The sequence below is a fragment of the Sebastes fasciatus genome, chromosome 11 (assembly GCF_043250625.1).
Source record: "Sebastes fasciatus isolate fSebFas1 chromosome 11, fSebFas1.pri, whole genome shotgun sequence".
NCBI lineage: Eukaryota > Metazoa > Chordata > Actinopteri > Perciformes > Sebastidae > Sebastes > Sebastes fasciatus.
This window is the reverse complement of record NC_133805.1, coordinates 9,803,298-9,820,730: the sequence shown is the minus strand read 5'-3', so window position 1 is coordinate 9,820,730 and position 17,433 is coordinate 9,803,298. Positions and strand designations below refer to the sequence as shown.

The 17,433-nt window shown below is 41.0% G+C and overlaps 1 protein-coding gene across 1 annotated transcript in view; it reads left to right on the top strand.

Annotated features, from left to right (window-relative positions):
- The first annotated feature begins 464 nt into the window (after positions 1–464).
- Positions 465–17,433, top strand: part of LOC141776685 (uncharacterized) — an 85,330-nt gene continuing 68,361 nt past the window's right edge. Inside the window, exon 1 of the mRNA XM_074650433.1 lies at positions 465–486. The gene's annotated coding sequence lies outside the window, so the exon portion shown is untranslated. The remainder of the gene's footprint in view (positions 487–17,433) is intronic.

Sequence of the window (17,433 nt, the reverse complement as noted above, 5' to 3'; positions counted from 1 at the left end):
TTGATTATTCATAATTAAAAAGTGATCATAGATGCAGCCCCAACATTGTCTTTGAACCTTTCTCTTAAATAAACCCTCCCAACAACATGTCAAAATAATATGGCCTAAAGTTATACCAATATAACAGTTGGTACAATTGTTTAATCCTGTAGGAGCCATGTTTGTTTGTTTGTTTTGTTTACAAATTACAAAGTTTGAGTTTTAAATGATGCAATCACCGCGTGCCCCTCCTCATTTAGAAGCAGACACAGGTGTGTGACACGAGGACGCCCAGGAGACTTTGTTTCTATCTGCAAAACTAAGATTAAGTTTGTTTTCGCTTAGTTTTTTGATGTTGAACTAATAGGCCTATAAGCTTGTTTGAATATTTTGATGCTTGCATCAAACTATAATTTCTTTATTTAGTTCCAATAGTAACGCACTGCACATTGGCACTCACTCATTGATTCATCTGCTGCAACACTTTCAATCAACCCAACTCAGCAAGTAAGTGATGAATATATAATGTAGATATTATTGAAGCGCGTCCATTGAACATAACTACACGACTGAAAGCCATGACAATATAGGCCTAATGTACTCCAATTGGTACGGTCTGCAGGACGGACAATAATGCACTATACCCACTTTTAACAGTACCCACTTTTAACAATCTCTTCTGCACTATATTCAATTTTAACAGTCTCTTCTGCACTATATTCAATTTTAACAGTCTCTTCTGCACTATATTCAATTTTAACAGTCTCTTCTGCACTATATTCACTTTTTTAATAGTCGTGTATCACAGCTGTTACCCTGCACTATATTCAGTTTTAACAGTTTTTTTCTTCATCTCCTGGTATTTTTATATCTAGTATTTTTTTTGTATTTTGTACTTTGCACTACTAACTTTTTACTAACATGTTTTGCACTATGGAACTGTGATGCTGGAAACTTGAATTTCCCTCGGGATCAATAAAGTTACTATCTATCTATCTATCTATCTATCTATCTATCTATCTATCTATCTATCTATCACCTTAATATATAAATGGCAGTTTTGGATTCTCCTTTGCTCTCTCAAAAAAAGTCAGACTAACACTTTCAGCGCAAAATACGCACGAAAACGCACCAAACTGCAGTGTAAATATGCTCGTTTTAAGGGAAAACCCCATAACTGATCATGCTTGAATAAACGGTAGACTACTTTGCATTCTGATTGCGCCAACATGGGACCAATAGTGTGCATGTAATGTTGCAACAGTGCTGTGAATGGAGCAGCAGGCATCATGGACTGGCACCAGAGCGCCACCAGATTGGTAACGTCCAGTAAAACACTAAACATTTATTCTCCTCTTTTCTCAGTCTCTTTTTTTTTTTCCTTCAGTTAACTTCTGCTCCGATCCATCACCTTCCAGCCCATCTGTCTCTGATAGCTGCAACACTTTGAATAAATTCCTCCCGACATAAACAAAGCGGTTAACATCTCATGAATGCAGCTTTTTACACCCCTCGCACACAGATTGTGGGGAAACTTTAGAGTAACCCAGTGCAAAGAAATCTGTCCTGGGACACTCCCTCTGAGCTTCCACTTCATTACCGGTATTGTGCTCGGGAGCGCGCAATCTGTGCGTCCGTCTCCGCCCGGCCACACCAGCTTTCTAATCACTTTCCAATGATGATTTAAAAGCTCGCAGGGTTCGTTTCCCTCCGAACTCCTCCCACCTCCCACCTCCCCTCTCATTCTTCCTTTCACTGCTTCTCAGTCTCGTCCTGCTTTTGTCTGGAGCTGTTCTCCATCACTGGAGGCATTCTGGAGCTTGATTCAGTGGAGGTCAGGAGGAGCGCACATAAAGATCCAAACATCAGGCCCCAATAAAAGGAACCATATATTTGGGAGTTACCAAGTTTGGCCCCCTGCTTCAGTCTAGTAGGGGGAGAACCAGAATTAGAGCAGCGCTGTCCAAAGTGGGGCCCGCGGGCCAAAGTTGGCTTTGCAGGTTTGATTTGGCCCGCCAGATGTTGGCAAATTATTTTTGTTAATTAAAAGACCCAACCGACTTTACTGTCTTTCGGAGGCCGTACCAGGCTCGGGTTTATGGTTAGAAGATAGTGGCATCATATGAAACTAGAAAAACCTAAGGACTCCATTAATACCATATCATGTCATATTCGCTTGTCAGGAAGGAGGCTAACACTGTAAAGTTGGGCTGAATGTTGGTGGGGAAAAACTGGCATGGCCATTTTTCAAGGGGTCCCTTGACCTCTGACCTCAAGATACGTGACTGAAAATGGGTTCTATGGGTACCCACGAGTCTCCCCTTTACAGACATGCCCACTTTATGATAATTCTATGCAGTTTTGGGGAAAACATGCAGTTCTTTGAATGCAGTATACATGTGTTATTTTTGCCTATTCTAAAAATAGTGTTTTTTAATATTTCTACATACTGGGGTCCATAAACAGTCTTGGAAATGCCTAAATTGCATAAATGAGCCCAATTGTATTGAGCAGGTGGATTTTAAGGGGCTAACTAAAACAAATTCAATTAAGGGAACTTGGGATTCTAGTACCATTTTGCATCTTAATAATACAATACAATAGGTGTTTAATTTTGGCCCGTGGTCCTCCATTGAGTTCCAGTTTTGGCCCTCAAAGGGAAAAGCTTGGGCACCCTTGAATTAGAGGCTCGATTGTGTCTGATCTGAGGATGTTTCTCTTATTTCCTTATTTTGAAGACAAACTCAAAGTTTTTTTTTTTTTTTTTTAACAATGTCTTTATTGTTTTTTTTGTTATACAAACAACAGCATTATTATGCAATATATTCAATACAGGATTTACTTTAACAAACAATAACATACCCCACACACCCACCCGTTCTCTCTTAGCATTTCCCTTTCTCACAGGGCCAAAATCAATATACAGCTTCACAGTATCAATCATACAATTAAACATTTGAATGGCACCTCTAACAAAATACAAGATACACATAAACAGAAAATACATATATGGAAAATAAATAATAATTAAAATAAAAATATTTTCAAAAACAAGAGTCCATTCCCTTCTGAGGGTCTAGCACTACTGTGAATTTTTACGTATCCTATCTTAATTATTCCTCCTGTAGAAGCTCACCAATGACAAACTCAAAGTTAGTGCGTGAGGCAGGGAAAGGCTGGTGGTGGTGGTGTGTGGGGGGCTGTGCACACACCTGATGGTTGCAGTGCGCCAGATTGTGCCGTGCTTTGGATGAACAGATGGGGGTGGATGAGTTAAGAGAAGCATGGAGGGAGGGAATGGCAGACGTCTGCATATCACTCATGTGAAGTTATGTGTCCCCTTCTTCTTCTTCTCTCCCCTTGCATGGTCCACGTGCATTAAAAAAAAAAATAGGCACCAAGCATGCAGATGAGCTGCATTTGATGTGAGAGGTTGATGTAGTCGAAAACATAAGTGCCTGTGATAATTCATCAATCAATGGGGCATTGTGTGAGGATCTATAGGGAGACTTTTACTGGCCAAATGGCTCACTTAACAACCTTGTGATGAGAAATTAGTAATCTTGTGTATGGACGCAGCAGTAACAGAGGCGTAACACGCTGCACGAAGATGAATATTCGGCTAAATTGTGAGCATTAGATCAATGTTTGTCAAGTAACACCTCTCAACAGCTGCTCCAGAGACAGATCAGCTCTATCACACAGTTATTTAGAGCTGTGAGACAAGTGTGAGACAGTCACTGAAAAGTCAACTCAAAAAGTTATGCTCATACAATTGTATTTTTCCGGACTATAGCAGCAGCAGCATGGCTCTATGATGGACTGCCATGACATTTTGTAATCTTACAGACATGCATGGTCCCCAGAGAATGAAGCCTACCGATTTAAAGGTGCAATGTGTAAGAACATAAAAAAATATTATCAACAGAATGTGAAGAGATGACCGTGTTGACGTTATGTCAGAGACGGGTATGTATTGTTTCACAGTATGTATCTGCTGTAATGAGCATGTTAACCAGCCCGGCCTGTCCTGTGTTGTGATAGAGTGCTCCAGGGATGACATACTTTTGTAGGCCAACCAGGAAGTTAGCATCGCACTGGTTCCCTCGGCAAAAAGCCAATTGGATTGATCCATTGGGTTTTGGATTATTGCAGAAAATAAGCTCTGTAGCAAACAAACGTTTATGAAACTTACACGTTTTGTTCAGCAATATAATCTCCACAAATGAACACCACTTTTATGATTTTTGAAGTGTGAATGCAATCGCCAGAAGTAAAAAGCTAACGTTAGGCTATAAACGCCCTACACCGCGGTCACAAGAGCGCGAGTATACACAACGAAGCTGTAAAGGCGGGCGAGTCAGCGTGATGACGTTTTTAAGACACATAAAGGCTTCAAAATTCACAAGTGGAATATTTAGTGACGTATTTTATATCGTGGAACAAAACGTTAAAATCTCTTAAACTGGTTAAGCATGGTGGAATTTTGCATATTCAGTGGTTGGCTTTTCTTTTTATAACATGACAGTAAATTTAGATTGTATGGACCCAGAAGTAGAGGTGAAATGCTGCCGCTCTATTCGTTTGGAGCATGTAAATACCTGTAAAACTGATGACATTTCTTCAACCATACTTTGTGTTTAGTGCTATTTATCAGATGTTATCATGCATTTTGGCCGTCGCCATCTTGGGTTTTTGCAACCAGAAGTGACACGAGATAGTGGAGCTAAGTACAACCCAACATACTGTGCATACTGACATAATGTGACGTAACCCATTGGTTTGTGGACTGCCGTTTTGAAGCCTCGATTTCGGCATTTTGGCCATCACAATCTTGGTTTTTGGTCGTAGGTACAACCAAATGTAAAACCAAACGCTGAATAAGACTTTTTTTAGGCGACCAAAAAGGGTATAGTTAACTTTCATGAACTGAAAACACACTGTGAAAGGGTTAAAGTTTTTAAGACGAAAACACGGTCAACTCCCAGACTTGAAACTAGTGATTGAGACCATAAACTCATGTTTACAATGTTTACTGAGGTAATAAATCAAGTGAGAAGTAGGCTCATTTTCTCATAGACTTCTATACAATCCGACTTCTTGTTGCAACCAGAGGAGTCGCCCCCTGCTGGCTGTTAGAAAGAATGCAAGTTTAAGACACTTCCTCATCGCCTTCACTTTTCAGACCCCAGAGGTTAACCACTGGCTGTGTACGGCTTCAAAGAGCTGCTAGCATGGCTGTAGACTCTTTGTCTTAATAGGTGATTATTTATGCAGATGTGTTTGAGCATGGAATTTTTTATTAAAGTTCCACTTACTAGATTTTGGGGCTTTCAACCACGTCTCTCAGTCCCCATTCAGTGACTGGAGCTGGCTCGGGTGTCACGCACAAACTAAGTGTGGTCTAACTTTAGCTTCATGGTGCGTTCACTCCCCGCTGAATAGCTTTACTGCTCTTGTTTCAGATTTGAAAAGGCTGTGAACTGCTACATTAGTCAAAAATACAAGGCACCGCTCTGCTCAAGTGCCTTCTTTATACTGATCAGAGACATAAAATGCTCATGTAGAGATCAAAGATTTACATCTGCAATCTAACAAACAAATGTTTTTTTTGCTGTGTGGGCTTATAGCATTTTATTTTTAATGACACATCTCATCACAGACAAACTTTGCGACAGACGTCTTTACTGCCGAATGACTCCCATCATGAAGAGAAAAAAAAACATTTTCAGGCTTATTAGCTCTTTAACTTTAAGCAATAACCCACTAACCTACTTTATAGACTCTATGAGTCACACAAGACAATCACAGAGTGCATTAGCAGCCAAGGTGGAAACGCTTCTTAAACTCGCCTATTTGATAGGCAACAGAACTCCCACTCTCACTTACTTTGTAATTCCTCTCTCTTATCTCCTCTCCCACTCCTCTCCCATCTCACCTTTTTTCCCATTTCTCTCTCTCTCTCTCGATTTCTCTACTCTTTTTCGCGCTGTTTCAAGTCCCCGCAGTGCTATTTAGAGCATGGCGCGGGGCTATATTAATGTGACTAAAGAGGATTGCACAGGTAACACAAGTCCAGCTGGCAGTAAACTCGGCGGTGCGGTTCCTCTCTCGCAGAGCATTAAAGCTCCCCTGTTTATGGAGTCACCCTCCATAAACAATACTATATAATTCTCTTTGAACGTGCCTCATATAAAACAACGCAAAATATGAGGGGACACCACACCACCACACATACAGTGCACAAGCTCCACACACACACACACACACAGAAGGCAAACTGCAGCGCACGTGCACACAACTACAGCATTATGAGATCAGTGTGTCCTCTCTGCATGTGCCAGCAAGACTTTGAAGGGAAGGCATTGTTTTCCCTCGGGAGTAAACAGCCTCCGAAGACAAATAACTATATTCAACAAATAGTCTATATGCACCAGAACGCCCCACTCCAAAAAAAAAAACAGGAATATCTCCCCGCTCACTATAGAGCTAATCAATATTTCAGCAGCCCAGCCTTGATTGTTCATGCAGGCCATGAGAGGGCTAATGAGGCGAAGCTGCAAAGACAATCTGCGCACCAAAGTAGGCTATCCACTAAAGGACAAAATGATCTTTCAGATCTCCCGGATCAGTCGCGCTCTGCCCAGGATGAGATGTGCCACTGAAGTGAACCACTCGAGACCTTCCGCTGCATGACAGCTCATGAGTAGGCATATCTGTCTGAGAGAGCACAGATGTGGTTTTCCCTCTGATCTGGTGTGTCAAATAGTCCTCACGCCTCACATGCCGTTTGTTGTCGGCGCGCTTTGAATCGCACTTTATGTGGGGGGGAACGTGGTATGCAAATAGATGACACTTGATGGATTGACACCAAATTGAGAGCTCGGAGTTATGAGGGTTTTTAATCACAGTTTAGTCAACCACAAATAGATGTTTGAATGTTGCATTGCTCATATTAGGGTGGGTTTTTGGAGCCATTTGAATATTTATGAAGACAAAACATTCACACCAGTTTGCTAAGAGACTGTGCAAAAATGATTATGGATTTAGAAAAGGGGCAAGATTCTTTGTTTTTTTTTCTAGTTCTAAATTAATATTTCATCCAAGGTGCTTCGAAGGTTACGCTACTGCCGTTACTAAGTAACCAAAACCTGCGTGCTGCCATAGAGGTGATGAAGTTGCATTCATTTAGCAGTAAAACCCAACCTAAACTAAACAAAGAACAAAACAAAGAAATTAACTTTCAGCACTGTAAATCCATCACAGTAACATTACTGCTCGATTTCTCTGTGTCAATTTGGCTTTTACCTTTCAATGGATTTGAGCGTGCAAAAGATGCGGCATGTGTACGGTCCCTTAAAGGGCGGGGCCATCTCAGCAGTTAGCAAAAGTAGTGACATAGGTCTCCAAAGTCAGCTAATCAATAAGGTTATGAATAATTTGAATGCTAGCACTAGCAGAGTCAAAGTTAGTTGTGCTAAATTTGGAAATAACTGAAAGGGTTAGTTCAGATTTTCCAAAGTGGGGTTTTATGTATACTTCCACGTTCTGCGATGTAAAATTACTGCTTTTGTGAATGGAGTCTGGTGGCTTTCTGACGGCGAGGTAAAGCGGCTGTGGGCGGTAGCAGCAGAAAAGCCATCTAAAGAAATCAGTTTAAGTGTACGCTATATTTAGAATATTTTCACAGCTTTACCCCGCCATTAGAAAGCCCTTTCCGACGGGGAACTGAAGCAGTTATATTGCTGTCTTTAAAGCCACCAGAGTCCATTCACAAAAAGTAATTTTACCTTGCAGAACACGGGAGTTGCTGGTCTGCCGCTGCATCGATCGGTTAGTTTGTTTGTGTTATTGTGTGATTTTCGGATCCGAACTAATGGAAAAAGTTTTTAGAAGGGCTTCGGAAAAAAAACATAAATACTTTGACTAAAAATTGAATGTTCGGATAAGGAACACTTCTGGGAAGCTACAGAATGAGATAAAAACCTAAAAAAAAACTAAAATAATGGACCCACCCTTTAACGTTAACATTAGAAGTTCTCCACCAATTTAGCATTGCACTCCAAAACATTGTCACGACGAACAGTTAAAACGGGGAAAAATTGATGCAGCAGAGATATCGACTTTTTTATTCTACGCGTTCGCCCTCCTTTCAAAAAACCTATCGCCTACATTACCCACAATGCAACTCAACTGCAGACAGTTATGTTGGAGATTTGGGTGTGTTATGCTAGTAGGGGCTATTGTAGCCTCAAGCAGAGATGAGGAGCAGGCTAGCGAGCTTCTAACTCCACACCCCTAGATTTTATTTCATTTTCAAACTTGTAGTCTTCAACCCGAAGCAACGCTGACTCAGTGTCACTTGAAGCAGTGTCGGTTTACTATTTTTATTCATCAGTTTTACCCAGCTCCCTCTGGAGCCACAAAGGACTTTATGCAATATTTTTCACATGCAGTAGTACTCCTCAAGACCTGTTAACGGTTCCCCCTTAAGATATCAATGTTAAAATTGGGGTACAGTATTAAACAAGTTGTGCAAATGTAACACAGTTCTATTATTTTCATGTCATGCTGCAGTTTTCAAGTCAAGAGAAGGGTTCAAAGAAAACATCACTAACCCTGGGGAGAGTTCAGCCCCCCTCACCAGCAAAATAATTTGTGTACTGTCCCTAAATGTGATGTTAAATCTTTGATCCCAGGTCTGCACTTCACCCAGAAAGTACCTTTTTGACTTCACGGTTGTTATGAAATGCTGAAATGTGTTATGTGTTATGTGTTATGGATGCAGGACTATAAATTCAAGTTATAAAGTTATGAAACGCTGTTAGCGTGCTACATTTTGAGTCTCCGTTGCCATCAAAGAGAAAAAAACAAGCTATGTAAACACCCAACATCCTTGCAGGCACACTAACACACACAGCAGGCAACACCCAATTATCTTCGCTCACAATAAATGAGAAATAGTCAAATTAGTATTGGGTCTAGGAAGTATCTTCATAGATTGGAATATAAAAAGCAGAGGAAAACATCCTCACCCGCAATTCCTCACAGACCCTCGACACAAAGCCAAATGTAGGCTATTTCATAAAACTACAACCCCGTGTCATCAAAGCTCTCCCTGCGGAGGCGTTATTCTTGATCGCTCCTCCCGTCTAAGCGCCCTATTTCTCCACATAGTCATCTTTGTTTGCAACACTTGTCTCGCGTCACCGAGAGGAAAAAGCCCGCGTTCGATTCATCTTAACAGTTTGTGTGTCACTGGGGGGAAAAAATGGGTGAAACTTAAAAAAATTCAGGCTTTGTTGCCAGAGAACAGAAGGCTGACAAAGTTTTATAGAGGCAGCCATGAAGTTCTGCCTCATTAGATAGAATAGCTGTTCTATATTCAGGGTCTCTGTGGGGCTAACAAACGCAATGAGTGGGCCAAACTCGGTTCGTTCCGCCAGAGCAAGGGCCCTTTTGTTTGTGTTTGGTGGGTGGGGTTGGCTGGGGTACAGGGGCCAGGCGGGCCCTTCAAAACCTGGATTTCACCACAGCTGAGCCGACTTTATTATTAGGAGGAGAGTGGATGTAATGGACTACATAAGAAGCCCTTTAGGATTTGAAGTTGTACAACTTGTCCTTAAATGATCTAATCCAGCTAGTTACATCACTGCAGAGACCCAGATTGATATCTACCAGATCTATGAAGTTAAAAAGTACAGCAGGTGTATTGTTTTCCCTCACAGTAGCACAAAGGACCCATTATACTTCAGCTGGAGCTGGGGTTCAAAAACAATGCTTGAATGACGTCTTTGTCGGCTGCTGAGATTTCAAACAACTCTATTTTTCTTCATGGCGATATTTCAAAAGATAATTTTGGTCTCGTGCACCATTCGTAGCTGAACCTACGATAAGTAATGCACTGTAATCCGTGTACATATCCCACAAAATCAGACTTTCGCCCAGGCAACCGGTGTTCGTACCCCGTATGAAACCAGAGGTCAACGTTGATTTTTTGTCACGTAAGTTCCGTTCTTAAGTAACGCCACTTCCGAGGTTATTTTAACCCAAACCACGATCATTTCCTAAACCTAACCAAGGAGTTTTGTTGCCTAAAACTGACCAGGTCAATCTTCTCCTAAACTTAAAAAGTAGTTTTGTTGCCTAAACCTAACCAAGTCAATCTTTTCCTAAACCTAACAAAGTCAATCTTTTCCTAAACCTAACTAAGTAGTTTTGTTTCCTAAACCTAACCAAGTCAATCTTTTCCTAAACCTTACTAAGTAGTTTTGAATCCTAAACCTAACCAAGTCAATCTTTTCCTAAACCTAACTAAGCAGTTTTGTTGCCTAAACCTAACCAAGTCAATCTTTTCCTAAGCCTAAGTAGCTTTGTTGCCTAAACCTAACCAAGTCAAACTTTTCCTAAGCCTAAGTGGTTTTGTTACCTAAACCTAACCAAGTCAATCTCTTCCTAAGCCTAAGTAGCTTTGTTGCCTAAACCTAACCAAGTCGATCTTTTCCTAAGCTTAACTAAGTCTATCTTTTCTTAAGCCTAACTAAGTAGTTTTGTTGCCTAAGTCTAACTAAGTCTATCTTTTCCTAAACCTAACTAAGTAGTTTTGTTGCCTAAACCTAACCAAGTCGATCTCTTCCTAAGCTTAAGTAGTTTTGTTGCACCATGCACACGCGACTCAGCGAGACTTAATAATGGGATATATTGTTTTTGTCAAATACAGGCCATTTGTGATCTGTATTTCTAAAGGTCAGTGCCCTTTGAAGGGGACATATCATGAAAAACCCACTTTTTCAGTGCTTCAGTTTTCTCTCAAGCCAATCAGAGCAGACTGGGCTTTTTTGGAGGCGGGGCTTAAAGAGACAGACGCTAAGACGGAGTGTTTCAGACAGAGGGAGAATACAGGTATATTCAGACAGACGGTTTGAGAATTTTTTTTTGAACATTGAGGTATGTAAACATGTTCTATTACAAACCCAAAATACAAGTATGAACCTGAAAATGAGCATGATGTGTCCCCTTTAAAAGCGCTTTCAAAGTTATTGCAAGTTTGAGACACGGTATATATATATTCATATTAAATTAAAACTTAAAACTCAGTGCATGGGAGGCTCTAAGAGATCTAATAGCATGAATTATTTCAACTATATGGGTTATTCATAGAACTATAACAATATGTATGTATTGAGAGAGATAGTGGGTCCAGTATGTTTATTTTTCACATGCATTTATATTTTTAAGAGTAGCTCTGATTCAGAGAGGCACTGAATATTAAAAAAAAAAAGAAATCCACTGCCTGAGTTTAAGGACACATCTCAGAGTTGTCCTCCTAAAAAAAGATTAGAGGATTAGGAAACCATCTCCAAGTTGCTGTTTCATGTCTGTGTCCTAGATTCAGCTTGATATCCTTTGATTGCACAAAGAAAGCCACGCTATAAAGGCTATATGGTGCTTTGGGCCAAGATAATGGGGGAGAGATTTGCACTGTGTCATTATTTTCATCTCACTTCTGATGTAGCAATCATTTATTATATATAAGTGGTAATTCATTGATAACTTAAATGGGCTTATTATTCTCCATTCACTCGCTCATTAGAGGCTAATAATGCAAATGTGATAGAGGCTATTAGAGGTGTTTAGCAGGCGCGCGTCTGAAGAAGACGTGGGTATTTGTTGGGCAGATGGACGCAGCTCCGGGGGTGACCTCACCCCTGACCCCCCACAGATGTCTCCCAAGAATAGAAAAAAAAACCCAGGCAGAGCTCCGTCACGAAGCTGTGGAAAATCAGTAATACACCGGAACCGGGTTTGTCAATACGCGGGACAATTAGGGTGCGTTGGAGAGGCGCGCTCTGGCTGCGCAGTGGTGTGAAACACGCGGTGGTTACAGCGGAGATGAAAGAGGGAGAGAGGCCATGCGGTGCCTTCTCTGTGAAGGCCTGTTTGACCGATGGCTCTCTGCTGAATAGGCCTCTGGTGGTCATACATAAATTAAGAGGTTAAGTGAGCCATCAGGAACAAATGTTTGCATTTATTAACTCGGGATAATGGCTCCCACAGCCTGGCTTTCCCCCCTTTGGGTTGGATTCTTATGGTAGTTTAAGCTGTGACCAGGATCAATAATTAACCTCCATAAAATAAAAACTCTTATTTTCTTACACTATGAGAAGGATGCTGCAGGTCTAAAAGACAGAATATACAGTAATCCTGCTGTTAAATATCAGAAGCCATCGGAAATATTTTCATTATTAAAGGTCCCATATTGTAAAAAGTGAGATTTTCATGTATTTTTATATTATAAAGCAGGTTTAAGTGTTATATAAATACTGTTAAACTATCAAAACGCTCAATATACGGAGAAATACACACAGCCCGTATTCAGAATTTGTGCTTTTGAAACAAGCTGTCAGGATTTCTGTCCATTTGTGATGTCACAAATCTACAATATTTAGGCCTTTTACACGGTTTTAAACATAAACATTCTAAATGTGTCCGAGTTTATTTCCAGTTGCAGTGTATGTGAATAACATCAGCTGACAGGAAGTAAACATGGACCCAAACTGTTGCCAGGCAACGCGATTCCGTTGAAATGCACTAAAACGGAGCGTTTCAGACAGAGGGTAAATACAAGCATATTCAGGCAGACAGTATGAGGAAAATAAAGGTGTTTTTTAATATTACAGCATGTAAACATGTTGTAGTAGAAACACAAAATACAAGTATGAACCTGAAAATGAGCATGTTATGGGACCTTTAAGTACATTACTTGAATAAAATGTACTTTCCTCCACTATTAAAGTGTAACATTTCAGGAGATCTATTAGCAGAAATGTGATATAATATTTATAACTATGTTTTCATTAGTGTATAATCACCTGAAACTAATAATTGTTGTATTTGTGTTATGATATGGGTCCAAATGGACAATCACATATGCCAAAAAAAAAAAAAAAAAGTTAAAAACCAATTAAGTGCGACTCTGTTATAGACATCAAAGACTGGAAATGTTCACAAGGCTCGTTATCACAGAAGAACAAACATTCCCATTCACACGTGAGGAGGGATCCCGCAGGAATGCGTGAGGCAGGTGTAAATTTAAACTGTTAATGAGACGCATCAAACGCATCAAAAGGCGCGCCGTGCTGAGCCATTCTTCCATTAGTCCTATAGCTACGAGACAAAAGCCATCCGAGAGGAGTTTTCCTCGCTAAACGGTGCCGAATGGGTCCGAACAGCGGGAGCTGTATTGTAGCCGCAAAACCCCCGCAGACTGCAGCGGGCTAAGCAGACAAGTCTTATGAGTTTAGGCTCTAACGAGACAGATGAGACGGCTGCGATGGGCCGGAGTGAGATGCGTACACTGTAAACAATTGCTGTTAATTTACAGCAGGATTTCAACAGTATTAATCTGTTATTGCTAAAAACAGTGCTTTACTGTTAATACAAAAGAAAACCTGTTAAATTACGCTCATAGGCTGTTTTTTAACTGAACTATAATGCATTCTTAAAAAACAGCACTTTTCTGCTGATCAACTGTCTAAAGCAGGGCTGTTCAAAGTGGGGCCCGCGGGCCAAAGTGGGGCCCGCCATAAGGTTTGATTTGGCCCGCCAGATGTTAGCAAATTCTTTTTTTTTATTAAAAGACCCAACCGACTTTACTGTCTTTCGGAGGGCGTACCAGGCTCGGGTTTATGGTTAGAAGATAGTGGCATCATATGAAACTAGAAAACCTAAGGACTCCATTAGTACCATATCATGTCATATTAGCTTGTCAGGAAGGAGGCTGACACTCTAAAGTTGGGCTAAATGTTGGTGGGGAAAAACTGGCATGGACATTTGTCAAGGGGTCCCTTGACCTCTGACCTCTAGATATGTGACTGAAAATGGGTTCTATGGGTACCCACGAGTCTCCCCTTTACAGACATGCCCACTTCATAATAATCAATCCTATGCAGTTTTGGGGACACATGCAGTTCTTTGAATGCAGTATACATGTGTTATTTTTGCCTATTATAAAAATGGTGTATTTTAATATTTCTACATACTGGGGTCCATAAACAGTCTTGGAAATGCCTTAATTGCATAAATGAGCCCAATTGTATTCAGCAGGTGGGTTTTAAGGGGTTAACTATGTAAAACATATTCAATTAAGGGAACTTGGGATCCTAGTACCATTTTGCATCTTAATAATACAATACAATAGGTGTTTCATTTTGGCCCGTGGCCCTCCATTGAGTTCCAGTTTTGGCCCTCCAAGGGAAAAGCTTGGGCACTCTTGGTCTAAAGTATCATCAGTAACAGTTTCATGCAGTATGTTTTTAATTCTGGGACCTGATCTGCTCATGTGAGGCTTGTACATTGTACATGATTGTAAAATCAGTGAATTAGCTTTATTGTTCTTCACTCACATGTTGTTATGGTTTGCATTCTGTGCTTGTAGCCAGCTATAGACACACATTTCGGGAAAAGTGTCAACAAGTCTATTATAGCCTTTTTCCTAACAAGTGCCTTTCATTGTATTTAGTGTGACTATTCCTATGTCTGTAACCTGCTAAGTCTATTCATCTAGGCAAAAAATCATGTTTATTAAAATGCATGTAAAAAATACAACCTAAATAGTGCATTAAAACAAATCAGTAAGATAATGTAAAAGAAAGGCGAAAAACAGCTATATAATGTATCTTTAAACAGTAAATTAACTGTGAAATTAATAAAAAACAACCAGTTCAAACTGTATTTTTCATTAACAGTACAAAGCTGTACATTTCAGCGACAGTATAATAATGTTAATTTTACAGTAACATAAAGGCAACCCTGCTGCCAGTTCTTTACTGTTATTGTACTGGGAAATTCTTAACAGTGAGGTCTTCTGGAGGAACATGGAGATCAATTCAGGGGAATGGATGATTAAAGAAGGAAGGGATGATAGAAATAAACATCTCATTAGTTGCTTCTGACATATAAGTCATAATTATGAGTTATGGGTTATCTCAAACATGTCCCATGAGACACAAAGCCTATAGAGGATAACAGTTAATGATGGAAGCAGTTGTGTGACATGTTGTATGGAAATACGCTTTTCTCAACAAAAGTGGCCTGCTGCTCAGTGATGTGGATGCTCAAAGGCAAATACCATCCATTCATGAGGTCTGACCAGTTAGACGGACCCTCTCATTCCCATGTGTTGTTACAGTCAGTGGTGGAGGAGGTATTCAGATCCCTTACTTTAGGGCTGTCAATCGATTAAAATATTTAATCGCATGATTGTCCATGATTAATCGTAAATTTATTTTTTATTTTTTATCTGTTCAAAATATACCTTTTTAAAGGGAGATGTGTCAAATATTTAATACTCTTATCAACATGGGAGTGGACAAATATGCTGCTTTATGCAAATGTATGTATATATTTATTATTGGAAATCAATTAAAGGGACTGTTTATAAGAATCAGAAATTGCTTGTTAACAGCGACACCTGTGGCCGTTAAGTCAACGAAAGACAGCGTCCTGTTGCTCGCGCTTGCTCGCTCTACATAGACATGAACGAGCATCGCTCAACACAGTGAGGCAACGCACGTCAGCTAAAACCACAATATCACTCTATATTTCAGCTGCTTGGCAGTAATGTTAGCTGACCAGACGAAGGTCTCTCCATGAATCACTGCTGATACTAGTGTTGGCTTTTCCTGCCTCAGCCTCCCGACCGCGGCCGGAGGGAACAGGGGAGACACCGGAGCTTTAGACGATAACGTTTCTCGCTGCAGAGCCTCGTCACTTCAGAAGACACGGGAAACCTCTGTTGGTCTGGAGGAGCAGCAGCATTTTTTTCTACACAAACGTCCACTGTACATTCACTAGATATTCTCAGAGCTCAACTAACTCTTCTGTAGTGAGTAGTGTGCACGCATGCACGTGAGAGCGGAGCGAGAGAGCGAGAACGAGCACGGTGTGTGAGTGAAGGCAAGCAGGCAGAGGAGCAGAGTACAGCAGACACTCCGGCCCTGAAGATCAAAGCTACGGTCTCCCCCGCGTCCTCCGACCGCGGCCAACACTGTTTTGCAAGACGGGCTTCACTAGATACAACTTTGAGGTTTTGGTGCTTCCGTGTAGTTTGTGTTGGAGTCTTGTCTGAACAGCATAGCCACACGCGAGCGCGCATGAGACACCGACCCAGATTGATTTATATGTGTAAGAAGTTACAAACAGTCCCTTAAGTATGTGAGATCTTGATTTGTGAAATATATAGCTGCCAGATAAATATAGTGGAGTAACAAATACAATATTTCCCCCTGAGTGGTGGTGGAGTAGAAGTGCTTTAAATGTGCAGTACTAAATGTACAGAGTTTTTTCCCCCCACTGGTTCCAGCTGTAAAATCCATCTCAAAGAGGAACACCTAAATCCCAGATTCACATACGCTGGCCTTCAAGTCCAATCAATATTGTGTGAATATGAAAAACTCTGCCAAATCCAGAAACTAAAGAAAGTGTGTCTGGTACAAACGAAGAGACCAGTAATACCTCCCGAGGCCACTTCTTTGACAAAGCACAGGAGATACTAACTTGGCGGAATAATGGAATATCTTTTCATCTGAATGAAATTTACATCATCTATCACTTCTGAACCAGAAAATACACCGTTATCTGCAGAAAACCCCCTCTTTCATATTGCCAGAGTGACCTTTTCCACTTTATTTTCAGTGCGAATTCACAGATGCACGGGAGCGGAAAAGTTTTCTATCTTGTTTCTGGCGATGGAAACGAGTAGTGAGCGCTCACTAATACACGGCAAATTGTCCTAAGGCGTCGGAATAACACATTTGAATGATGAAATCCAGCACGATTCCCTTTGGCAGGCAAATTCCACTTAAATCCTTGCATCTCAGCAGGCATGTACTGTAGGGGTGGGTTTTGGGAAATTAGGTGTGTGTGTGTGTGTGTGTGTGTGTGTGTGTGTGTGTGTGTGTGTGTGTTTGTGTGTCTCCCCTGAGGGCTGATGGGAGGCTTGCGTGTGCACGCTTGCTGTAGGTGGTTACATGTGTGCGTGTCCTTTTTAAATAAAAGGCGGCTTATGCAAATGAGCTCGTGTGACCAAGTCGAGGGACGACGGCGGCGCATCACGCAGGGTTTTAATGTTTGCCGGCGTTTTACACGAGACTAACAAGGCACAGCGTGCACCGCTGGGGATGAGCAGCGGCGCTCGCAGCCGTTAGACAAGTCAATGGGCCTTATGTGGGGCGACACAGAGGGGGCCCTGCCGTACTTACCAACCTTGAGACCTCAAAAATAGGGAGGATTTCAAAACCAAAGCGGGGGTTTGTGGGTCCTCCAGAAAAAAATGTTTCCTGCATTCTGGTGACTTTTAAAGAATGAATATAACAATATTTTTATGTTAAATAGGCATATCTCTCTCCTCCTCTCCTCTCCTTCCCCTCTCCTCTCCTTTCCTCACCTCCTATG